The sequence below is a fragment of the Stigmatopora argus genome, chromosome 12 (assembly GCF_051989625.1).
Source record: "Stigmatopora argus isolate UIUO_Sarg chromosome 12, RoL_Sarg_1.0, whole genome shotgun sequence".
Classification (NCBI taxonomy): domain Eukaryota; kingdom Metazoa; phylum Chordata; class Actinopteri; order Syngnathiformes; family Syngnathidae; genus Stigmatopora; species Stigmatopora argus.
The window spans coordinates 9,564,692-9,591,864 of NC_135398.1; the positions used below are offsets into that span (position 1 = coordinate 9,564,692).

A 27,173-nucleotide genomic window follows, 5' to 3' on the forward strand; every position below is an offset into this window, starting at 1 on the left:
CCCTTTAAATACCAATGCTCTAATCTCCATTTAATGGAATTTCATTAAAAGATAAAACTTCTCTCCGCACCGTGACTGTGCCACATCCAAGTGGTGAGTGATAAAAAGACAAAACAAATTAGTTGCCAACATTATTGATTGGTCAACATCTCTGGCTTCTAACACATCATCAAAACACTGGACATCCACATCACAGTAATACAAAGGTTTCATCTCCACTGTTATAAACAATGTATCCTTGTTAGAAGGAATGTGCTTGGTATGCTATTAACGTCCCGCTGATCTGTTGATGATCTCGTCCAGTGGGAGTCCAGTTTGGTTGTGTTTTGTTGTGCAACCCCCCATGGCTGTAGTAAACAGGATATCACTAATGATGCCACCAACGTTTGATGCTTTGGATCTAGCAATAAACCATCGGGCCTTTTTTTCTTTGCATCTCACTTCCTCACTTGAGGTTGAGCACCGAAGGGATTTTGAGAAATACAACTGACAGGGAGGGAAGAGGGGGATTTGTGCGTGATTGGCTCAAAACTCAAGAGATGTATTTGAGCCATTTCCCATTAGAGGAAAAAAAATCAGGCGTCCCATTAAATGGGCTCGCACTTTCCAGGTCAATTAGAAATCAAATAGTATTAGCCTTGCACAAAACACAATCTGTTAAAGATTGTTCAATTGGAAAGTCGAAATGATAACAATGCAAAATGGATGGAAATTACTTAATTTTAGTTTTGGGGGATAAAAATATATTTGAATTTTAAAAGGGAATATTCAATTATCTAACAAATGTGCTTTAAGCATCTTGCATAGACAAATTATCACCAAAGGGCGTGGCAAAGAATAAGCAACAATTATGAAAAAGAATATGTTTGTGGTTGGTGAATGAAATTCTTGTTTGGTACCTTAATTTATTTTATTTCCTGACATATGTTAGACACCACACATTGTGGTGTTCCAGTTTTAAAAAAAATATTTTAGTTTTGACCGAACGGATTCTTCGGTAGTACATTGAGGGCAGACAGTGATTTTAAATAATACTGAAAGTAATCAGCATTTTAGAGAACTAACATGCTACAAATTTTAGCGTGAGGATCTCATTATTTTTGTTTTAAATTTAACATAATTATCATCAGTTACCCAGGTTATCCTAAATGCAGAATCAAGGCAACTTAATTTCCCTTCTTGCAGAAGACATTTTAACTTCAATCTGAAACAACTGAAAGCTCAAATGCCTGCTTCTTGATACATTTCAGCCAGAAGCTCCCCCCAAAGTAAAACAATAACCTTGGGAGGAAAACAGTCTAACCACACCAGTGGTTTTCCCAATGGAGTTCGGTGGTCAACAGTACTGCTTAATACCCCAGTTGACGTTGAAGTATTCCGTGGGAAAAATATTGAATATCTTTACTTTACCATTTCTAATTGGATTTCAAATATCTTTTAAGGTTTCTTTTGTTAAGCTTTTAATAAGATTAGGGAACAGCCATTTGGTATTAGGTACAGTTATACCCAATTGTCTGGTCTTGGTGGAAAGTCTCACAAATAAACAGTAGTGTATATTAGCTCATTTGTCACAAGACCATTAAATAGTGGGCAATGATTCCCCAAACTGGGCAATGATTCCCAAAACAACACACCCTTTTTATGCTGTATATGCACTGTTGTTAACCTTTCATGATAACCATAACAAAGTAGACTTTAATTGTTGTGGTAATTTATAGTAATTGTGGGACAGAATGCTAATACTTCCCCTTTTAAGTACTTCATTTAAGGGTTTTCATAGGCAGCCAGTGTAATTCTCGCGACGACCAAATCACAACAATAAGAGGCCATTGCAAAGCTAATTAACCACACTGTGATCTTTGGTTTTAATTGTTTTGCTGCAATGCGGTTTGGACTTTCTGAAGATAAATCTTATGATTAAATAGAGCCTTCATGGAGAAATATCATTAAGTAAAATGCACTTTGACCACCACTCGAGACCTTATTGCAGTTTTAATGACGATGCATTTTGATTCCAAAGCAACAGCAGTAAAGAGTTTTGCAGCCTAAATTTAGTTGAATGCACTTTTCATCAAAGCCTTTCCGATATAAACAGAAGCAGAGTTGGGTAAAATGTCTTTGATTAGGAAACAAAGCAGCTCTTGGTGTTCAACTGTCAGCTGGTATCTCTGATGAAGAACATTGTCAAATATACATATTTAGGCATTAAACAATGACAAGCTGGGCTGTTATGGAATTGCATAAAGAGTCGATTAATTTAGTCATTTTCAGAAATAGAAGGTATGTTTCTAGGACACAAAAATCCGCAAATGGCTCTCACTAATGCTTAACAAAAAGTCAGTGCTTGGAGCGTGCAGGTGTTTTAACATTTGACAGATAGCAAAAGGGGAAAAGATATATCAGAGCACATTAATTGGTATGCATTAATGTGCCACGAGTTAAACACTAGTGTGGTGGCATGAAGTCTTCTGAGGGCCGTATTATACTATGAATTAAAAAATCAATTTTTACTCTTTAATATCATTGGAAGCTTGCCTGTTTGCCTGGCTTTTTTGATAACAGCTCTATGTGGGTTTTACTTGTTTCTAGGTGGGTATATTCCCCATCCTTCGGTCCAAGGAACGTTGACTCCTCTGTTTTCCTCAGTTATTTTTCTCTTTCCCCTTGCGATCCATGGCCCATCACACAGTCAGCGGTTTGTTTACAACAGCCACCTGCCTAGCATCCCGCCCTGCTGATAGAGACGTGTGTCGCGGACTATGACGCAATTCTTTGTTGACAGAAATGTTGAAATTGAATATGGATTCAATACATTCTTCCAGTGTTGGAGGTGTCAAGGGTTCAATCCCAAGTCGGTCCTCACTGTGTGAAGTTTGCGTGTTATCCCCGGGCTTGCGTGGGATTTTCACGAGTACTCCGGTTTCCTCCCACATCCCAAAAACATGCAGGAAAGGCTAGTCAAGCACTCTAAATTGCCCCTAGGTATAAGTGTGAGCGTGAATGGTTGTCTGTCTGCTTGTGCCCTGCGATTGGCTGGCCAACGATTGAGGGTGTCTGAATTTAGGTGGGATAGGCTCCAGCATCCCTCGCAACCTTTGTGAGGATAAGCAGTTCAGAAAATGAATGGAAAAAAATTAAAGTGGTCCGATAAATTGCCCTTTGCTGACCTTGGTTAAGAAAGGGAATGAGGGCTCTTAATTGGTCAGAATTTTTTGGGTGGCAGTCAACCAGATGGTAGATACAGTTAATATAGGGAAATACATTTTTGATCTCACATGAGGAAGATTTAGAATCTTATGTAAACCTAATTAGCATGTTTTTTAAGAGGAGTGAGAATATTCTCAGCAAGTACAAATATAGCAAGAAGATTCAATGGAGAATTCTGTGGGGGGCGGAGGAGTAATATTCTGAGTGTGAGGCAGATGTGCTAAACCACAAAATGTTTGAACACAACGATATCCAGGGGTTAGTCATGCAGATCAATGCTAAGCAGCCTTGGCAAAGATGCTCAACAATCAATCGCTTTCAACATGTGCTTGCATGTTTCTGTGATCCCACGTCCTGTTCTTTTTCTTATTATTGTTCCCTCGCGAAGGACACTCTTTTTCCGTTTTATTTGCTTGACTCCATCATTTGCTTCAAATCACCAAAGCGAGTCAATAAGGCCTTTTGTTTGTAGCTTCGTCCAAATTCAAACACATTTGCTGAGCGTTAAGTGAGCTTGAGAAAGTATTTGATGTTTGAGAGCCTCGTGCGCTTACATTTAATCCTATGCTACATCACGTCATTAACAAAGTCCTCAGATGCATGAGTATGAATTTGTATTGAATAAAAGGTTCAATGGTTAAATCTAACTGTGGAAAAATAGCCTTCAGAATATGTGCCCTTCAATTTTGTCGTATCTATTTCCCAACTGCGTGGTGGTAATGTAGTCACTTCATACAAGTAGCTGTGTTCAATTAGTGTTTTACAACCTTGACTTTGCAGTACACTAGTTCTATTACTGCCATCAGATATTCTTCCAAATCTGAAATCATTTTTAAATGGATCCTTAATACTGAAGGACAAAAACAACACAATATCTTTATAGACATGATGGTGGTTTATCTGGTATGTGACAATTCAAGTTTGTTCTTGAAACAAATCACTTTAATAGTAGTCTTCAAACATTTCTGACATATATTGAACGTTTAGGAATTATAAATGGAGAATAGCATAGATGGATTTATGGTACCTTGGTCAGTTGGTTAGATACATGGTTAATTTAATTCAACTGTAATTGATGGCAATAGGCATCCAATCCATTTTAACTGATGAATGTTTGGTTTGTAGACTGATTAGTTAAGTAGTTGATTACCTAGGGTTTAGGTTAGTTGGGGCAATGGTTCACTGAATTATAAAATGACTGTATATTACAATGACTAGATTCTGGTTGTTTGGAAGAATAATTAGTAGTTGAATTGGAGCCAGGCATGTTGGATGGCTGTTGAATCGAATGTTTTTATGGTTTATTGCCTGAAAGATATGATTGACAGTCAGTAATGAATTTATCACAAAAAAAAACAATTCTCTTTTTTGGTTAAATAAATGAAGCTGATTTATTGGGGATTTTCTCTTATATTCGTTTTCTCTTAGCAACTAGCCGAATTCACACTTGATGCGGTGTGACAGTCTTAAGCTATTTATATCGCCTCTCCGTCGCGTTAAGAAATTTCAAGTGATTTATATACGCCACCGAAAATGTCTTGCATTGTCGCGCAGACGACGAGCCAAACTTGATATCGCTCATAATGCCGTCTGAGCCCGCGTATTGAGTTTTTGCTCCTCTGTGACCTGTACATCACAGTAATGGACTATTGAAGTGTATGCACTCCAAAACGTGCAAGAGGCCTCAACTAGCTGCCGCTTTAATGCTTTTGCCTGCTTTCTTAATTATAGAAGCATTTTCTCCCTTGAGTGACTCCTCTTATTGCAAGTAAGTCTGATTGGCATCTTCGTTGTGATCAATACAATTGTGAGTGGATCGCATATGTGAGCAGCTGCAATTTAAATGTACGTATGTATTCAGACTGTTGGCAATTTAATATATGCTCTTAATATGCAGTATGAAAGTTCCAATAAAAAATGCATTTATAAAAGTTTGTTTGCCTAGTATGGCACAAGAAATTGATTGGACTGTTCAAATTATTCCAACATTCCATTTTCTATACCATTTATCCTCATTAGGGTCACTGTTGCGTTGGACTGACTTAAGGCTAGAGGTGAACTATGCCTGGACTGGTCCAACATTAACAGACCTAAATTAAAATAAGTTAAAATTTAAGTGAATTTGTTAATTAAATAAATATTACATTGCAGACGTACTGAAAAAATGAAGTGTTTAACGTGTCGGTCCACATTAAACAAGCTCTGAAGGGCTGTGCTTGTTCTGCCATTGTGGGCATCTAAAACCAATGCACTGATAACGCTTCACTGGTTTTATGTTTCAGCAAGTTCAGCTGGTCAGCCGTGTCATCCATTTTATTTTGGTCGGCTCTGACATTGCTCTTGCCCAAGTCGAAATGCTATTGTTTGTTACGAATGATGTCTGCAGCAGTGGAGCAGAAAAAAGGAGACAGGCTCTTAACATTTATGTAGTGTAATACATACAGTGAAATGTTACTCGTTTAATTTTCGCAGCCAGTGGTGACAAACAAAGACTGATGAAAAGCTCAATAGAGTGGAAACACTTAAAATGCCACCTGATGTTGTAACATTTGTCAAGCCAATCATAATTTTTGAGATTTGAAACATGCAGTCATACAAAACGCAAATCCTGTTAAAAGAATGTACATCCAAAATCAAATTGTTAACTCAGGTTTTTTTTTTGCTTTTACAAAATTGATGGAAAAAATAACAATACCAATTTATTGTAAATATATTATTTAGGAAATTGGACTTTTGAGATAAGACAAATAGCTTTCAAATTGAAGTTGTTTTTTTAGAACAGCAACGTGGTATATTTTTGTGATTTAAAAAAAAATTCTATGAATACAGTGTATTTTTAATGTGGGAAAACAAAGTTAAAAAGAAATTGAAATCATAATCTCGTTCAAATATAACTTTAAATCTCCTTGAAAAAAAGTTCTTTTACTGAATTAAGTCCCAATATTATAATACTAATTGAGCTGCTAGAATTAAAATTTGATTAAAAATATAGGACATTCATGTATAAAATATACTTTTTAAAAGGAATAAAAAACTGTATTTTTCACAAATATTTACTTCTCATCTTGAAAATACTCAGTTGAATTTGACATTTTTATCATGATCACTATTGTAACATTAAATCTTAGAAGAATGTTTTGCTGATTGTCAAATACTGACTAGCAGCAGATTGTGTAGACTGTTTTTTTTAGAACCTTTCCATGTTTTTAGTATCCTGCAGCCAGCAGTTCAAATCGAGTTTGTGGCTTCTAATCTCCTTCCTCCTTTACTTTGGATTTGTCTCTGGATTTTTTTCCCCTAGCATTCTTCTTGCGACTCAATGGGTTAGCTTGTGCCCAAGACCTCAAATTCAATAAAAATGTCCTTGAGGCCTTCAGTAAGCCTCACTCTGAACGAGATGATCAGGATAAAATTTAGAATAAGAGTGTGTGTGCTAGTACCACATACCTGCTTACTGTTTTATGAGAAAAAATCACCAAGTCAGAGCCAACAAATGCCTTTGCATGTTTTGCTTGGAGCTCTTTCAAACTCAAGCCGAAAATGTGCTTAAACACTCCCTTTGAATCTCATCTTTCTGTTTTGACGATGTATGAAACATTCTCACAGTGGAGGAGGCAGAGAAGAAAAGGAAGAAAAATAGACAAGACAGCACTAATAATTATGACAAGTTGAGCGAGATGGCGCGTCATTGTTAATTTCCTTTACGACAAAGCTCTTGGAAAGTGGCCATGGTGCTTTCAGGAGTTTAGTGGCGTCTTCGATGAATTTTAGGCGGGGCTTATAAATCGACTAGAACAATCGTTCCTGAAACTCAATAAGTAGCATAATATAACTAGTGCAGACAGACCGTACATGGCCTTGGAGGCAACAAAGGCCGGTGAGAGATTGTGAGTCTAAACACTATTTGATTAAAGTGAGGTGAAAGCTGCTAAACAGGCCAGGGAAACATTGGCTCAACGTGATTGCTGCTTTTCTTTTTTTTTGTTCATTGCATTACCATGGTACCTGTGAATGAAAAGTCAAGCTCACACTGGGAGACGGATGTTGTTAAAACGGAATATTCCTGATAAATATCATGTCAATTGGAAAGCGCTGTTCATTCATTTATTCATTTTCCGACCTGCTTATCCTCACACAGGATGAGGGACATCCTGAATTAGTGAGCAACCAATCGCAGGGAAAGCAGCGTCATTTTTCTTATTGTTAAAAACAATTTTAATTCTGGGATGTATAATTATTTACATTGTTTCCATAGTCAAGAATAGGAACAGCACAATAAAAGAACATACGTTTTGTTCAGCATGGTATCATATATGCACTTTCAAAATAACATGGAAAAATAGTAATACTTTGGCAATGACGCATGCATCGAGATGACATATTGACCGGCGATGTTCCCCATATCTAAAAAGTATAAAAAGTGCAATAACTATTGTAAAACTATTGTCTTATACATTCAAATATACAACAGTGGTCAAAGGTTTTGAGGCACTTGACCATTCAAGTGTGGGAGTGTGATGGTAACAATGGCCCAAAGTCATGAGATTTTTTAAACATTTTGAGATAAATTTGTACATCTGGGGAAAGGTTGGAATTTTTAAGGAATGAAGTGAAGAAAATGTTAAAATCTTGGTGAATTGGGCTGATCTTGGACTCCCCAAATAGTTTTTTTCTTTTGTGTTTTAATATAACTTGGGTCTCTACATAGTACTTTGATGGTTGTGGTAATTTGGACATGATACTCCTTCATAAAACTCTTTTGAAAACGCCTCTTTAGAATTCTATTATAACTGATCTATTCAAGCTGGGTCCTCTGGTATTCATGTTGTTCTCATATTATCTTATTTGCATTCACCTGTCCTGTTTAGCTCAATGAAATATTGTCTATGCAGACGCTCCACCGCTTTCAATTTCAGGCAGTAATTAGCATTTTGTTTTGCATTATCCAGACACTCGAACTAACTTTGGTTTCAAATTAAGTTTGTACTTTGCACGGATATCCGCCTTTCCAGCTTTCAATGTCATCTTTAAAACATTGGCCGGGTTTCGGTAATTAGCAGTAAATGGTGATTATTGCAGTCTGATAAGTGTTCGTTTGTTATTTTGTCTTCCAATGTTGTTGTTTCATTCCTTGTCCTAATCAAACGTTTGCTGAATTAACAACGGCTACATTCCTTGAGTCTTCTAAATTGCTTGTATTACAAAGGCATCTGAATTTGGGAAAGTAAAAGTGCATGGCAAATGGAAAAAAAAGATTAAATCTCCCCCATTTTGGGTATTGCTGGTACCTTTCTTTCAACGGAGAATCATTACCATTTTTTCCCTCTGACTAAAATGTTTCTTTATTTTCTTTTAACTCCATTTCTTTCTACTAAGCTCGTCCCTTGTGGAAGGCATGGATCAGTGTGATTTATTTTAAAGGGCTTTTAGGTTGACAGGTGGTCAGGCGTGTTTTTCTTGGGCTTCGACAAATGTGTTGTGTTAGCGGTATCTGGGGCCGGTCGTATTCAAATACGCTTCCACATAAATTGCACAGAGCTCACGTTAACGGTAGGCTTTGGCCTTGAAGGAAAAACACTTCTAGTCAAAGACATACTTTCAGTGAAAAAAAACAATACCGATATACATTAGTCATTCCATTGAAAATATTCTCTGCATGTTCTAAACTTAATTCTTTTACTGTTGCAACCTTTAGATTTGTAAAATTCAGATTAATGCCCTGAATACTCGTATGTTGTTATTAAAATGTAATAGTAGTAACACAAGTCATTCTAACATTAGGAAGAATCGGTTGAATTCATACAGAAACGACTGTGTTTGTGTGTTAGAAATTCTGTGGATCCGCCACCAATCATTTTTTCTGTTTTCTATTTTTTTTTTTTTTATGGTTGAGACGGTTGTGAATGATGGTCCTTGGCATTACTGAGAGCCGACACGGCCATTTCATTTGGAGAGCTAAATGATTTTTCAGGATGAGCGAATAGCATGCTTCTGTTTGCCCCATTTATTACCTACCACCTTCCCAAAGCAGTGGGGCGCTTCTAGCCAAACAATAGTGCGTCCCCTCCTTCACATTTCTCACATTGAAATTGTACGTAGGTCACTTATAACTCTATTAATGAGGACTTATCATGGAAAACAGACTTTTTAACTAATCAGTGGCCTTTGTTAGATGTTTAATCCATTTGAATGGGGATGTCACACAGTCGCAGTAATGATGGATTAGACGTCTATAACTATTAACAGCATTAAAAGATAATCATTCACTGCCCACCCCAAGTTCAAATGGATCTGACTTCTATTGTCGTCAATGGGAGTAAATGAGTTTCTGTGCCGAAAAAAGAATGAACCCAAACTAATAAGCTTGTCATCTAATTAGGCTTGTGTGCTGCCACATTGGGTGGTTCAATAGTCTCCACATCTGTCAAAATCAGGGGTGACCAAAGTATTCCACTAAGTGCCGCACTGGGTGCAGGTTTTTGTTCCAACTGATCCAGCACGGACAGTTTAAGCAATGAGGTTTATTTTGAAACAAGCAGCATCAGAATGCAATCAACTGATTACACTTTTAAGACACCAGACTGGTGAAAATGTAGCCTCTTCATTAGTTGAAATAAAAACTTGCACCCACTGTGGACGTTGGGGACTGATTTGGACACCCAAGGTTTAAATCAGGGGTGACAAACTTAATATTTTTCGTGGGCCACATTTAAATCTCTTGTTGGCCGGACCGGTTGATTTTGGGGGAGTTCCATTATTAACTCAATGGCTGCCATTGATGGTGCAGTTTTGACGGCAGGCTGCGAAAGAACAAATGTAGGAAATCGAACAAAGTGCAATAGTGCATGCGCTCGATCATACAATTCATAAAATGTTAGAATTTGAGCTTCTTATAGGTACAGTCTGAATGAGTGACAGGTCGAGGCAATTGTATATTGCGGAGATAGAATTATGCAGACTGTATGATGATATTTATGGCATATGAGCTTGAAATTATTGGATTCTGTAGAGGATGATTTTAAAAAAAAATTACATGTGGTAGCATCATTCCATATATTTACATTTTTACATGATCAAGCTACGATGCTACGATTGCAATCAGTGCCAGAGTGCAAATGACACTACGTATTTACTTGATTACCTCCATGTGTTAAGTACTTTGTAGGCCTCTTTTGAAATATATTTCTCTTCAGCATTTCTTTGTGCTAACTTCTTTTTTTTGTATTACATGGAAATATATCAGTATAAAATAATAAAATAAACTCAACTAAAATCAGAGATATGAAACAGGACCATTTTATTCTTTAAGTAAAATTTATAACGTCTCATAAAATATTTTTTCCTAAAATTATGACTGTACACAATTCTAACTTTAATCATGCTGTCAGGTAAAAATAGAACATTTGCTCATAAATTTCTGACGTTTTCATAAAGTGGTGGCTTCATTTTAATGTATAATGTTTTAGTTTCCTTCCCATAAACTGACTTTATTCTTGCAATAATGTTCACATTTTCTCTTCAAAAGCAGTAAAGTGGAGTAACACATTACCTCCGCAGAGAAGAATCTAGACTGTGCTGTTTCTTTTCATGTATCAAAGTCTATACGCTAATGGAATACTAATGCACAATGTTGGCCATTATGCGCAAATTTCAGCCTAAGCTGGCGTGAAAGCCCCATCATAGCATATCCTCCGGAATTCTTTATTGTGCCGGAAATCGCCAATTAATTCCCGGGACTTAATTGTACACTGCACTGCAGATGACCTCACTGCTTTCTTGCCATTTCTTATCGGCCCAGAGCAAAGTCTGCCAGGATGCGCTTGGACTGCTTCGGAAGCACCTGGGCGATCTTATTTGATTAACGCCTCACCAAAAATAAAGGCCGCGTCCGTTGACGCCTTTGAGCGCAACACGCTCAAGTCACCGGCAGCACTAGAATTATGACTCGACCGTGCCGCAATCCATCATACGTGTTTCAACCTGTGGCGAGCATTTAGCAATCATTCATGCTCATAAATCACATTGTCCAGTGAAACAATGCGCCATAATGAAAGCCCTGAAAGAAATGAGACGGTCAGCTTGCCTTGTGAAAGGCACCAAAGAGCTGCCGCCTGTCACGAGTGATGATCATTACATGGGTGGCCCGCCAATTTTAGCCATTAAGTTAATCTGAACTCCAGCCCAAAAAGCCACTGATTGTGACTAATCGCTCTAATGAAAATTTTCGACCCAGTGCCATTGAGGAATTCCTCTTCAGGTGTTCCCTCAATGCTTTTAATATCTGTTCAACCAAATGTGTGTTTGATCATGCTAGTAAAATTGTCCTGAACTCCTTCCTGGATTATAGAACATTTTTAGTCTTAGCCATTTTAGCACAGAGCAAAACTATCAGCAACTCCGCTGAGAATCATTTCATTGTATTTTTGTGATTTTTTTAATAGGTTATTGTGTTACTGCACCTGCCTACATGAATTACTCAAAATTCATAGTCCAGTTAATTTGTGTGTGACCCTAATGGTTATTAGATACTTGGAAGAAGCAGGAGTTGGTCATGTGTTTGTATAGATATTTTCCTACGACTGACTGGCAACCAAGCTAGCGTTTAGTTTGCTTTTCGCCCGAAGTCAGTTGGGATAGGCTATTGAGCATTGTAACTGAAAGCATGGCTTCTCTGTTTATGATGCTACAGGTTATGAGGTTGTTAGCTTGGTCCAATATACCTATACGTCCCTGCGTGGGCACACTGTAGTATTTTGCATTAACATGAGTAGCAAGAGTTGCAAATTCTGTAAAAAAAAGAAAAAATAGCGGCGTTGTCGATCCTCTGCGACTGAATTATTCATTGATTACTGAATTATTCAAAAAACAAGTCTCGCCTCTGGTAACATTAAAAAAATGTTTTACGTTTTATCCCTTCAACTTGATACACAAGGATTTTACTTATATGCTTGCTCTTGTGCATGGGCTGGAAAAGAATGATCTTGTTTCAGTGCTTTTGAGAGCAATATATCATTTGAACTAGGGGGGCAGGCATTAATCATTCACTTATAGTTAAAATTGATTTACATCTAGCGTTGTCTAAGGGATTGAATGAGTTAACTTTAGTTGGGAGCTGAGTGTATTTCTTTCTTTCCCTCTTTCTCTCGCTCTTTCTTTACCAGTTACGAGCTGTGCATTTGTTCTTTTCACCGTGACGGGAAGAGAACTACCTTGACAACGTATCAGCACGCAGGCGAATAATAGTATTTAATCTGGTAATGCATTGATAGCATCCAAAAAGGCGATTGTATTCTTCCATGCATTTCATTTATGGACAAACATATGTGCAGAAAGAAAAGACGCTATCTTTTCCCTGGTGAATGAACCCAGACACTGCACTTTAGCACAGGCATCGTTCATATTCCAAATGTCATATTACCATACAGGAATGTAATATTGGGGAAAACTCGAAAGTACATCACCTTGTTGAGGCAGAACTTAAATCTATCTGTCTAGAGCAGACTTCTGCCTAAGCAGCCAAATTCAAAGCAGCACCTTATTTGGTACGGTGTACACTCCTTGTATGAAACCAAGCCACCCAATATACAGACATTTTTAGATGCCTTTTTGACCTTATGTCCCCCGATCCCATTCAGTGTTGGTGTGATTGTGAGTATGGAGAGTTATCTGTGCCTGTCTGTCTTATAGCAGACTGGTAACCAGTTAAGGCTGTAGTCCACCTTAGTCAGCTGGCATCAGCTCAATGAATTGAATCATTTAGCTGGTAAGTTGTTTTCTTAAGTACAAATGTACTACTGAAATAAATTCACCTTTTTATCATTTCTATTTTTTAGAGGTTTAAGTCCCTTCAGCAATCGGAATATATATATATATATATATATATATATATATATATATATATATATATATATATATATATATATATATATATATATATATGTGTGTATATATATGTGTATATATATGTATGTATATGTATATATATGTGTATATATGTATGTATATATACATGTGTATGTATATATATGTATATGTATATATGTGTGTATATATATATATATATATATATATATATATATATATATATATATATATATATATATGGATATATACATACATACACATTAATAAATACATGCACACACAAAGAGACAAAAAGCAAGCGAGGATGGTAAAATTTCTGATCTCATATTCGGTGTGAAGTCATTTTCTCGCTCCTGCGAGCATTAACTGCAGTGACATGCGGGACAACTCCCAGATGTGTTAGTGCTCAGGGTTAATTAAAAATGCAATGGTCAAGCCTGTATTTCTAATGGGTCTGACAGGGCCTCATCATAAATTCAGATTGATTCAATATCACACTGCAGCCTTGAGATAAGCAGAAATATAGCAAATGTCCATAAATCACCAATAAATGTGCCATAAGTGCGTTATTTGTTAAGTGTATGACATTCTAAGAATTCTTTTGGAGTGGCCCAGTCTTGTTCAGTGATCAATCTTTCAATTGCCTCATTTTTCATATTTACCCCAAATTGTCCTCATTTGATTTTAATCCTTGTTATAGTTGCTGTACTCATTCTCTGCCATTGACAGCGATAGATGTCAGATCCATTTGAATTAAGGCTGGCAGTGAATATTTATGGCAAAGGTTGCACGTGGATTCATGAAAATCACTATCCACAATGTCTTTACCCGTCACCATGGCGACAACTTCACCAAGCAATCAAGTAAGAGCCTCTTAGCAGAAGCTAATGCTATTAATAAACATTAGTAATTGGACTGACTTCAAGTTAAAAACCTGAGTGACACACTGATAGAGGCTGTTAATGTTATTTTCCCAATTTTACTGTCGCAATTATCTTAATTATAAGGATTCATTTAAGTCTCCACTACTTAAGACTTGCCACCAGTGTGCCCAATTTACTTTAAAAGATGATAGACATCTTCATCAAAGTGCATCTTTAATTGGATGATTTTCATGGTATTCACAGGGTAAAACTAATGACTCTTTTCAGTCATCTCAAGTGAGAACTTTTAATATGCATGGTAGCCTTCTAACTCCTAGTTGAACGTGATGTTATAATATTAATTTTATTTTAACACAGATTTAAATACAAAAAAAGATGACAAGGTAATGAAAGCATGCTAGAGAATGTTCCTTTGTTTATGCAAGTAATAACTTGTCACTTTATTAGAGGATGGAATAAAAACACAAGAGTGTTATTTTGTGCGTGTAGGAGAAGACAAGTGGCACATTAATCACGGCGACCTGTCCGTCCACCTGAGTCAAAGCAGCAAATCACATTTGTTTCACTCCCACCAGGGAAGGCAACGCTTTCACACTCGTATGCTGACAATAATTAGGGAAATATCAGTGCCAGCGATTTGCTTTTCGGCTTTCTGCTGATCGCAGACAGAAAGTGTGGTGTTATTTTCTGCAAAACACAAGTTAAACAAGTTGCTAAATGATTGAGATTTCTAATTGGGTTTGTTTTTTCAACTGCAAATGGGGTGACATCTTACATATATCTACAGACAAATTTTAAACATTATTTCTTTTAAATTGTCAGCTGCCAACTAAGGTAAAAGACATCCAATCTATTTTGAATTATTATGTTGTATGTTTACGAGCATGTGTACATATGTTTCCTGAGCTGCCAAACATTAGCCCCCTTCTCCCTCCCTCACCCACCACGACTTCTCTTCACTACGCCCCTCTCAATAGAAAATGTCTTTACATGTCTTATTTTAATGGATTAATAATTTATTTTCTTCTTTTTTTGTCTTACATATTTATACAAATTGGGAAAGTTTTATATTTTTTAAAGGGTTTCAAGGACCTTGGAACTAATCTGTTCCAATATTGTAAATGATAAAATAAATATTTTTATAATTCTAAATGAAGAGTTCATATAAAAAAAATTGAAATAAAAATTGAAAATAACTTAATATGTAAATAATTGTCTTAAATGTGGGTTATATTATACAAAGTAAAATGGTCTGTCTCTTATGATGAGCCATTTCATTTTAAAACAGATTGAAAAAGTATGTATAATTTAATTGAAACTCATGAAAAGACCTGATCAGTTATACCCATCAAACAGGATTAAATTAGTTGTCGTCTTTCACATTAAGACAAAGCGTCAGTCAAGGCCTTGCCTTGCTTTTTGCTTCAAAGTTTTGGCCACTGCTAGCAATCATAATTTCTTCCTGCAGATTCATAGTGATTGATGAAAAGACTATTTTTTGACTGCAGCTAATAACAAAAACAAAAGAACATAGAAAAACCTCAACTGTAATTCCTGAACCCAAGAAAAACAGATGCAAAAGCCAATATAAAAGGCCAATATGTATGTTATAACTATTTATTAAAATCATATTTTTCTTCATTTTAAGAGTTTCACCCATATGGTCATCCTCATAAATGTGTAATGAGAGCAAGAGTAGTTATTAGGGAATATTTTACACCCTCTTTTGTGTGCTGCTCAGCGGCATAGTCACACAATTAGTGGAATATTTTACAAGACATGGAAATTATGCATAGCCTCCAGCCACGCAAAAGGGGTTTAATATCTCCCTTTTCCCCTTCTCCAGTTTCAACGATATATGTTTTCATATTCAGCCTGCCAAGATAATTACTATAATTACCCAAAAAATGTACACATTACGAGTGCTATTTGTGTGGTTTGCACTCTACGAAAATGGCTAACATCCCCGTGATCAAGGGAAGCACATCTTTTCTTTTTGTCTGCGCATAAAAAGAAAACTACCCGCTCAAAAATGTGTCTCATTTGTTAGTGTGGCCATCTCATTTCCAATTTCCCTCTGGCGGTAATAAGTTTGACATTTACCCTGCTGAGTTAGGCAACACCTTCCATATTTTCTGACTATAAACGTCGGTTCCATCTGACCGACAAATGACTGTGTTCATCAAGCAAACGGCAAGCCACCACTGTCAGAAGATGGCAATCTATATTTTAACGTATCTGACAAATGCGATGATAAGACCAGCTTGCTATTAGCTTGCACACCTTTGCAGAGATTTCTGCATACTTTATTGCCTGGGGAGATTCTAGTTGGCTGCAATTCTAGAGAGAGGCACTTGGTCTACTTGATGGCAGAGGGTTTAAAGTTGTTGATGTCCTGCCAAAAGCAAAGTCAAAGACATATGAGGCGATCTTAATGTTCAATTCAGCAGAACCTACATGTCACTTTCACTGTGTGCACGCTTTATACACTGTTTATCAATCTGTTCCAAGCAAGCGAAAAAGATATCCGTCGCTGTCCTTTGCAAGTTCTGGCCAGCATATCAAAGGCTGCATTTTTCCTTTAGTATCTAATTTGCATTTAATGCCAATATCCATATTCGTTTAAAGTCAGACGTTTCATGTGGCTGTGATTACACTGACGGAACCTAATCTGCGACTGACACCATAAAACCTTTCTCTCCAAATACCTTAAATGTCTCGAGATTTCATTACACTGTTCCCCATATTTAAGATACACAATACCAGATGTTGTAAAAAAAAAAGTCCCAGAACATAACAGATTTTCAGCTATGCTTTGCAGTGGGGACAGCGGATGTTTCTTTAACCACTGTGAGTTCAACAGAAGAATAGTCATACTTTTGAGCATGCATCTTTTTTCCCTGTGATCACAATGCATTTTTCTTTTATTAATTATTTGACTGCCATTGATGCCTGTCGACACATGATTCATTTTGAGCGATTATATTCACTGCCAACAGCTCCCAAGCAAAATGTCTGGGATATCTGTCACAGTCAAAAGCACCAGAGCATGATAATTTACTACCACAACACATACTCAGTGAATACTGTCTTTGTAAATTATACCTGGGATGGTAGTGATAGAATGACTCCTCCTTCCACTGATTTAAATGACGTTAACCACCAGAGAATTTGACCTATTACGCTTGCATGGAGAAATATAAGTAGTGCAGTATTTCCAACATTGATAATTTCATGGTGATCATCCAAACTATTGGCACATGCAGAAATCTCCTTATGGGGTTTTTTGGATCCCAAGCATTTAGACGAGAAAATGAGCCGAGTCAAGGCCAGTCAGGTGGCATTAAAAGGGATGCTTTGGAAGCTAAAAAAATCGACAACAACATTTCACCATATCCAACAATTTATTCATTATAATTTGACTTTGGAGGACCTTTAAGTTAGCTTTGCTTGCTTGCCCTTGGCAAGCTCTATTCTGGAGTTGTAAACCTGTGTTGCACAGTAGGCCTACCAGTAAGAACTCATTACTGACCACACGTTCCCACGCTTCTCTCTGTCTGTGTAATATATGAAAACACACTGTGGGAGGTTTATTAATCACTTAAGCTTTAGGAATTGTGGGATAGCAAATCCTCTCTTGCTTTTGTACTCAGCCCACCTCACTGTTTTTCATAGGAGCCAATCCTTAAAAAGACAATTCTGTGTCCAAATGATGTGTAAGACAATCTTTGACACCCAAAAGTGACCCACATATTGTGCAAATTCCTTAGAAGACCGAGGTGGGAGCTGGGGTGTGTCATAGTTGCTCACTTCTGCCCAGACACAAAAGCGACTCCTCTTTCTCCACCCCACCGTTACACATCCTATCTACTGGAAGTACAACCCACCCCCCTATAACATTCCCCCTCTCGCCCAAGTCCAAATATGGTCACTTGCATTCCCATGTTGATCTCTTTCGAGTTAAGAGTGCCTGTGTTTGGTTGATGTACAAAACGCTCGCAGCTGTGAAAGCTGTGCTAAAAATAACCCTTCTGTTTCTGCTCCTACTCCTCATCTATTTTGTCAAGTGGGACCTTTCCTTTTCTTCTTGGATTTCAACTTTTGACGCTGCCTCAACTTGATCAACCTCTTTCATGCTCACTGCTTTGCCAATTTTCCCAACAATTGAAGTGGAATGCATGCGGGAGCTGAGGCCGTCTCTGTCCTTTTAACTGGCTTTGCTCACCTTTTAGACATTGCCTCCCTTAACCTCACTCTGACCAGAAAAGAGGCTTTATCATGTGTGATAAAAGTGTTCGGGTCTGGGAGGAAGTAGTCCTTTCATGCTTGTTGCATGAGGTCATTGCGTGCTAATGGAGAACCTCCTTCAAACTGAGTCATTGCAACATAGACAAAAAAGCCTCCTCTTCTCTTTTTCTCACCTGTTAAAACACACCCACACACATATGCACCTCCCTACACTAATTGCACAAACTTTGCTAGAATCTAGCAGCAACAATCAAAGTCAGTTACAAAGTACTTTTTCCATAGACTCGAGCCTTTGTACTTGCATTCAGAGAAAAGCAACATGTACAGTGGTGATTTAATGCATGGACTTCATCAGCTGAAAGCAAAATAGAATGTTAAGATATTGAAAAATATTCTGTAATACCAATATCCATGAACTGTACATGGGCTACGTGCTACAATAACATGCAACCAATACTTAAGTTAATGTTTCCTTTTTTTAGGAATTAGGATTCATATAGTCTTACAGGCATGCACATACAGGGTTGTACATCAATTAGAACATTCCTTTTGCACAGCAATGTCATCTAGCACAAAGAACTTGATGTCACAGGTTAAATCATTTGGATATTCTGCTGATAGTCACAAACTCGTAACTTTCCACTTACTTTCTTGTAAATCTCACGATCCCAGAAATTCCAACAAGAAATAAAAGGCAGAATATTTAATTCTTTCTTTACATTATTGAAGTCACAAGTTGTTGTTGTTTTTTGTCACTGCAAGATCATGATTCCTTGCTGCATTGCAAGACCAACTTACTTGCCTACGAACACTAATCAGTGAATATAGCAGTTACACAAAAAGAAGTACAGGAGTATGCATGTGCTTAAGAGCTGCAAATATTCCTGCTGGTCTGACTGTGGTAACCATGGTTACACCATCAGCAAACACACCAGAATTACAATTGTCTCTTCACTGGGCGTATCACCGGGTGGGACCTTCAGTTTCAAAGTTCATGTTGACCCCCCGCAAAAGACAAGCTGGCAGCAGTCCATCGGTAACCTTGGCTGGTGTAACATCAACACCACAGTTGCACAACTAATGAGAGGCGCAGGCTGTGTGCATCAGAAATTGCAGCACCTTTCCATGCTGTGGCACACAGGCCGTAGATGGGGGATTATTACGAAAGGACGACAAGGTCTTGCACAGATGTCAGGGATGAGTCTTTTACATATTTGTGGCCATTGACGGAGAGATACGCAGATTGGACTCTTATTGCTGTGACTGGGTGCAAATGAGACAATCCTCCAAATTCTTAAAATAGCAGAATATTTTAATTTGTGAATATCCCAAAATTAATTTCTTCATTTTATACTCTGAGCCAATGATTTTAAATTGTGTTTTATTTTAGTCTATGTGCCGGTGCCGTACATCTCTTCCACCAATGACAAGTGTGTTCAATACAACTGGAACAGTGGAAGTGACACTTTTCAAGCAGTGTTTTCATTACCCTGCATCAAAATAAGACCCTTAAACCATTCTTGTCTGCTTGCCAGCAGATTCCTTCATTTCATTTCCCCTACCTTTACTATGCGTCTATTCCAATTCTGTCTTTATTTGCTTTTTTCGGTGAGTAACAAGCTTTTGCTGCCTGCTTTCGATCTGTTACCCGAATGTGAAACACACAACATAGGAAGCAATGGAGATGAATTTATATATGTATATATATATATATATATATATATATATATATATATATATATATATATATATATATATATATATATATATATATATATATATATATATATACATATACATATACATGTGTATATATATATGTATATATATATGTGTATATATGTATATATATATATGTATATATGTATATATATATGTATATATATGTAAATATATGTGTATATATGTGTATATATGTGTATATATATGTATATATATGTATATATATATGTGTATATATGTGTATATATGTATCATACCTGTCAACCTCTGCCGATAACTGCCCTTATAAATGATTATTGATTCCCCTTACAAACCCCCAAAAAACCTTACAAACACCGTACAACTCGTACGGTGTTTGTAAGGTTTTAATAATTATTTATAAGGGCAGTTATCGGCAGAGGTTGACAGGTATGATGTATATGTATGTATATATATATATATATATATATATATATATATATATATATATATATATATATATACACACACATACATATACATATATACATATATTTTTCCTTCTTTCTATTATCTTAATCAACTGCTACTGAATATTTTCCTTCTTTCTGTGAAACTGTTGATGTTTTTTCCACGAGTTCCAATTTGCTTTCTAAGAAGTTTGCCTACGTGCTCCTACGTTGGCAAAAAAATCATGTACACGTGCAGAAAAAGTAACACACAGCTGCAGGGCCCCAGCGACAACTGCACAGGCTCTAATCAGGCTGCCTTTTAAAAGTGTTGTCACTTATCACAAACAGACAAAAGTGCAAAAAGAGGGTTCAGGTGGCAGCTGAAACACTTTTTTTTCTCGTAGTGTTACAGAGAAATAAAACTCCAGGAAAAGCAGATCAGAGCAAGACAAGCAGGGGTCCATGCTGTCTCTTTTATGTATTAGATTCATTTTCACTGAGCATCTGAGTGAAAGCTAAGTGTTTCCAAGCAGAGTCCATTTACTGTATCCTTTATTTTGTCCTACTGATTCTCCTGGAATATGTCAACAATTACATGTGACCTCACTGGGAAAACGGAAACAGTCACAACAAACACATTTCAGACCATTTGCATCATGTAAACAGGTTTGGAACAAATCAGTGTGGGCCACGTGTCTCATGTCTGAACTGATGCATTGCCTTTTTCGCGTTTAGATGTGATTCTACAAAGGTTTAAATAGCTTTGATAAGGACATTATGGAAAATTGACTTTAAAGTGCTTGTAAACAAATTGTTGTGTCTCTGGGGTGCCGCCCACCCTTCTAGTGTGAAATTAAGTTCTGCCTATTTCGGAAAATGCGTCTGTGCCAGATGGTTCTTTTAGCTCTTAGTATATACTCACATCCACTTCGAGGTTGGAGATTGGCGGTTGAAATCCAGGCAAATTGTCAAGATGACTCCTAAATTCACTATACTCACATGTTCTGAAATTCTCATTAAAATAGGTTTATTTTTGTATTTGTTTTACGTTTGCTTGATTTTGTGATACCTGTGGTTACCATGGAAACAGCAAGGCCATATAACGCGGTTTGGCAGCAGAGAGAGAAAGAGAACGTCATTTCAACATATTATTATGCATCAGAACAAAATACATATTTTTGAAGGTGACATACAAAACATTCAAATATTTAATTACATTGATTGTTTGTCCATAAGGTGTGAAACCAAACAACAGAGTGTCACTTTAATATACTGCTGTTAGATGGAGGTGAGCAAATATTCATCACCTACAATAATATCACCACTCGCGCGGCTGTTTCCATTCATTCATTCGTGCATTTTCCATATCACTTAGCCTTATAATAACTGCTTCCACTATTTTCAGATTAGATAACTTTTCACTGAAATAAAGATAAATAGTGGTAAAAATTCTTGCAAACTCATCCTGGAGCAGATTTTGTGTTCAATGCAGGAGCCGAGCTATCGTACAGCAATATGACATCGGCTATAATTCAAACCCAACCGACACTGCAGCAGCTGATTCCAGTTTATGATCACGTGTCCTTTTCTGTGAATCCCACTTGCGTGCAAAGGCATTTAAATCCACTATGGGAATGTCAGACTAAGTGAAAGTGTGATGGGAACTGGTGTTAACTGGGATTTAAAGCCATTTCTTTAATCCTGTTGCATGGCTTTAACATTAAATGAACAGTCATATATATATATATATATATATATATATATATATATATATATATATATATATATATATATATATATATATATATATATATATATATATATATATATATATATATATATATATATGTGCACTCTCACAGACACTCACCATTTAACTACTTACTTTGCATATTACAAAGGCAAGCCTTACTGTAAATCATGTTCAACTATAAGCTTTTAAATTATTGTACAGTAAACTACACTGAGGAACATGAGGAAAATATATACCTCTCAAGTATTTGTCCAGGGTTGTGCCAGTGGTTTTCTTTCCTCGCAGTACACTATGTGGAAAAATTAAGGGTGCACTACCTTAAACCACATGCGCTCCCACTTCAAAAGAAGGCGTTGAAATTTTTATATTCCCTCGGAATAACATCAAGTAACCCAAGTTCCCCACAAAATACTTTAATGCCCATCATCAAAAAGTAAAATGCACAAGAAGATATAAGTAGAGGTTTTGGCACATTATTTTTTTCTTTACACTGAGTTGATCAAAATATGTGGTATGATCCTGTATGTAATGTCTCATGTCGATAATTTATATACAAGTGACATGTTCGCTATTCAATGAGAACCATTGGTGCCTCTTTTCCTGTATCTTCTAATAAAATGTGGCCAACTACCTGGTTTCAATTAGATCCTTGCAGAAATAGCGACTGACACAGAGGATACCATTGGCATACAAGAAATTAAATTTAATTTTACAAAATATGCATTTTAAAATTTTTAAGCTGTCTTTGGTGTTTGTCCGATCAATTTCTTTCTTCATTGTTTCGGTTGATTATTATGCCTTGTTCCAAATTCAAATGGTGATGGCAAAAAGAAATATTCAGTTTATACTGTCTTTGAAAAATTAACTTTGTCTTTTTACATTCTGCAGGTGTTCCCTATCCTGTGTCCGGGGTGAGAGCCTTTGTCCGGTTTCCAAGCTAACCAAAAAGAAAATGGCATAGAATAACCATTAGAAGTTGCCAGCAATTGGAGCCAGTTGAAACAGGTAAAAATAACAGCAACTCTGGGAGACATGCCGAAATGTGTATGTTCGCTTGCTTGCCAAAGCCGATGACTTAATGGAGGCCATGTTTATAGGCTCCTGCCTCCAAGTTCCGCTTTCTACATTGCGAACAAGGAGCCCGAAGGACAGAGCAGTGAACTTTATATGCCTTCAAATCCCAGCAAGATCTCAGGCAAATTAAAGTGTGTTCAAATTTAGCCTTGAGGGAAAGAAAGCTGACTTTGCTTGGTGCTCGTTGGTGCAAAACAGCAACAAACTTTCAGCAAAGTCTATAAATATGTTTTTCTGAGCCAGGAGATGAAAGAGCGATTTGCGAACATCTGGCGAGCAGACGCTGGCAGGTTAAGGTAAACAGAGTGTCCTTTTATGGTCGTGCTAATACCCGCGGCCCGAGTGTAGGTATGATGTGGAACACCTTCAAAGAAACAAAAGTCTACCACATCTTGTTCAAATTTATCCCCACGCCGGCAGACGTGCACTTTGGCCAAGGAATACTCCCATCAAGATTGTGCCATGTCCGCCAGAAACCCAGACACAAAAAAACCCACTTATTTTTTTCAGCATGATTTTTTTCTGTTTAAACTATGTTTAATGTATTGCTTCTTGTAGAATTTAATATATTTATAAAATCGTACTAGAAACTAAAGTAGATCAGTTTAATGTGTGACCCACGATAGATGAATGTTTAGTTTGCCATTTTAAACTAACACTTATGTTAGTTCACACTGGGCAATTGGTTTTTTTTATGTTACTTTAACCGAAAAACAACCATCATTCCTAAGTCTGGCATTTAATTCAGTTATAGCTGGCAGTTAAACCTTTTTTCCAGGGCTGAGGTTTGTGTCTCGTCCAGAGGGAAAACTGTGGCCAGAGGTTTCCACATCTGCCTCGAATTCTTAAGGTTCCGGGTATTTGATGTTGTCTCCCAAAATGTTGTTGGACATAGCAACAGAAAACTAAGGCAGGTGCAAGTCTTGGCAAAAGCTCAATGACCTACTGCAAATCGAGTTGTATTGCTTGGTGGAATTGAGGTTAAAGGGATAGAGTCTGACAGGCAAAATTCCTAAAGCGAGAAAGACTGTTTTTTTCTTCCTGGAACGACTGTGATGTCGGTATGACAGCGACATGGTTGTGTTTTCATCCAGTTCATTAGAGCTTCAGGAGAGCTTGGAACACTTCACGCTTTGTGACATTTCAGCAAGTGGCTTCAAAGGCGACAGCGGGGAGGCGGGCAGGGAGGAGGCAGCTGGAGGTGTGGTGACGTCTCGCTCAGAATGTGGATGAACGACCATTAACGAGCATTTGATGCCTTTTCTCTGGCGGCAAACCCACAAATGAGAAGTACAGCGGGAGTGGACTCCTGGTTGAAAGCCTTGTATGTGTCACCCAAGCCCAGTCACAGAGAAAATATTAGTTTTAGACATCAGTTTGATCAGGTTGACAGTTGAGTGCGTAGGCCGTACTTGGCGGAGGTGGCGGTTTGATGTATGGCACCAGATGCCTGCTGCCAGATGTTGTCAAAGCTGGCATGAAGGTCTGGCATGAGGCTGACTGGGAAATAATTAACCTACACTGTCTTTGCAAGGAAGGTCACCAATGTTGGCAGGGAGGCTTATACAGGAGTGGCCATGCATTTTGCAAGTGCAGTACTAAACATGTAGGATTTTCTTAAAAAATCATTACAAAGTTCCTTAGCTCTCAAAGCATATAACTTACACAACCCACTCGACTATTGACCAATTCTTTTTGTGATTAACCCACTTCAAAGCGTCATGAAAAGATATATAGTGGACAAAAACCTCGAAAAATCTAAAATTTTATTGATTTAATTCAAAGTTTAAAACAAGCAGGTGGAGGAATCTAGTTCATTTTCAGAGTTACCACCCTTGAAACCTCACAACATGTCGATTGCTGTATTTTTTTCCCCGAGCCAAAGCCAATGCACTTTCATTTATATTGGTGCTGCAGTTTAACTCTTGTTGTTGTTTGGGTTTTTTCCATTCCTCCTGTTCTAGGAATCGAACACTATACCAAGGTTAATTTCACGAACTGTTACCGGCCTGGGGGCCACCAGGTACCAGGCTGCAAAAGAAATAATCATTTCCATATTAACCCCATTCATTGTCTATGTGGGAGTAGCCATTCCATAACACTTGAAAAGTGTCTGTTACAATTCCACGGAACCTTTCAGTGCTATGCATAAACGTAGTAGTATACAAATTCAAAGTTTATATAAAGATCTGCATGTGTGGCGCATTCAATGACTGGCTTTGTCTGACTCTCTTTTTCCGTGAAGTAATTCTTACCTTCACTGCCTGTGTGCATTGTGCCAGACGGAGTCTAATTGAATGATTTTGCCAAGGATCAGGGAGATTAGGGATTGTGTTTTTTTTCCTCTGTCGCTCTGGATTAGTGCTTCTTCAATATCTGGCTTTTGTATAGAATAAACAAACACCAAAATACACAAGGTTCAAAGACCTACATGCTTTGTGATGGATACAGTTCCAAGTATACTGAGTTTGCCTTTTAAAGTGAGCTGTACGTTTTTATTATTGAAGAGGTGGTGCACCTAAACCGTACTAGTTCTCAATGTATTTTTCCAAAATTGGGTTAAGGCTGAGACGTTTACAAAGTAGGAGAAAGCCTGCAGCTTTTTGCCTCGCGGCTGATCCGTGGGTAAAAGAGTATTTGCTGTTATTAACCTTGCAATGAATCCTGTCCTTCTCAATCCACTGGTAATCCTAATAATCCCAACCCCATCTCTGTAATAAATGCCAGATGCTGATGGAGCAGATAAACACCAAGCTTGTGTTTTTATACAAGAATAATAAAGAAGGAGAAGGCCCTGTGGAATCCACATGCAGCGATGAAAGAATGGGAAAACAGTGGCACACCTACACTAGGGATAACTCTCACTGTGTTCTGAGAATCCTTATACTGGAAAAACTCTAGACATTTTGCCGTTTATTTTTAGTTTAGTAGGGTGTAAATTTATTAAGGATGGGTTAAGAGTAATTAACCAATCATTAGTCTCAATTTGATTACTTGCATCTAAAACCAAATGGAGGGCACGACTTGGTTGCATTCAACCCAAATCCATTTTAATTGAATTCATGCACAATCAATCAAGTTTCTTTTGACATTGTGCTCATTGTATTTAGCCTCATGGAAAATTGGGATGCCATTATGGTGGGCAGCTGTTGCGGTTCCTGTATAGTATATTACTGATAGGATAGTTTCCCCATTTTGACAGCTGCCTAAGGGTCTTTAGCAAAGCCATTATTGAGGATCATCTTTGCTCTCACCTGACAAATAAACATAATCCTCTGTATATTTTACATGGATTTTCAAGTGCCCTGACCCCTCCAATGCATGCCAGTAATTGTGGGCTGCTAAGCATTGAACCCTTTCTCTTTCACTATAATGATGCCCCGTTGGCTGTGAAACCGTAACAGACCTCTTAAATGACTTATTGCTGTCAAACTTGATTCGCCAACCGCTGAACTTCGTGGCGATAATGAAGAGCAATGGACTTTTGACCTTCACGAACCAGCTCGTGCGTCAACAATTACTACATTTTGGGGAGTTGAACAAAAAGTTTGGCTGGTGTGTTCCAAAGAGTCTTTGCCAAGTAGCTGTCCTCCACTGATAATGCCTCTTAGCAGCAAACACACATTTGTTTATCACCTGCAATACAATCGACATCTCTCCTTGGATTCCAAAGAACAAGAGCAGCAATACCACCAAAGAATCAATCACGGTAATGGTTTCCCCCATGGAGCGGGAGGACAGGTGATATATCCCAGCCCATCATATGTGGTGCACCACTCCATCACGTCTGTCTGCAGACTTCTCCTTCTTCTGCTTCTGCTTCACTTTTACTTGCGCAACCAATCGGTCTGTGTTCTCAGTCCATTTTAATCCCACATCTTGGCGCTGACCATTCAGTGTCCTTTTGACCTTTTCATTATCCTGAATCCTTTCAGTAATTGCCTTTGTTTTCACGTGGGACATCAGAGCATTTAGCAAGAGGAATGTGGACTTTGGACTTCAGACTTTATG

At 37.5% G+C, this 27,173-nt stretch overlaps 1 protein-coding gene across 1 annotated transcript in view; it reads left to right on the forward strand.

Moving 5' to 3' along the window:
• dsg2l (desmoglein 2 like) overlaps positions 1–27,173 on the forward strand; it is a 196,452-nt gene that overhangs the window by 115,850 nt on the left and 53,429 nt on the right. The window contains exon 4 of the mRNA XM_077615997.1: positions 22,977–23,093. The gene's annotated coding sequence lies outside the window, so the exon portion shown is untranslated. The remainder of the gene's footprint in view (positions 1–22,976; positions 23,094–27,173) is intronic.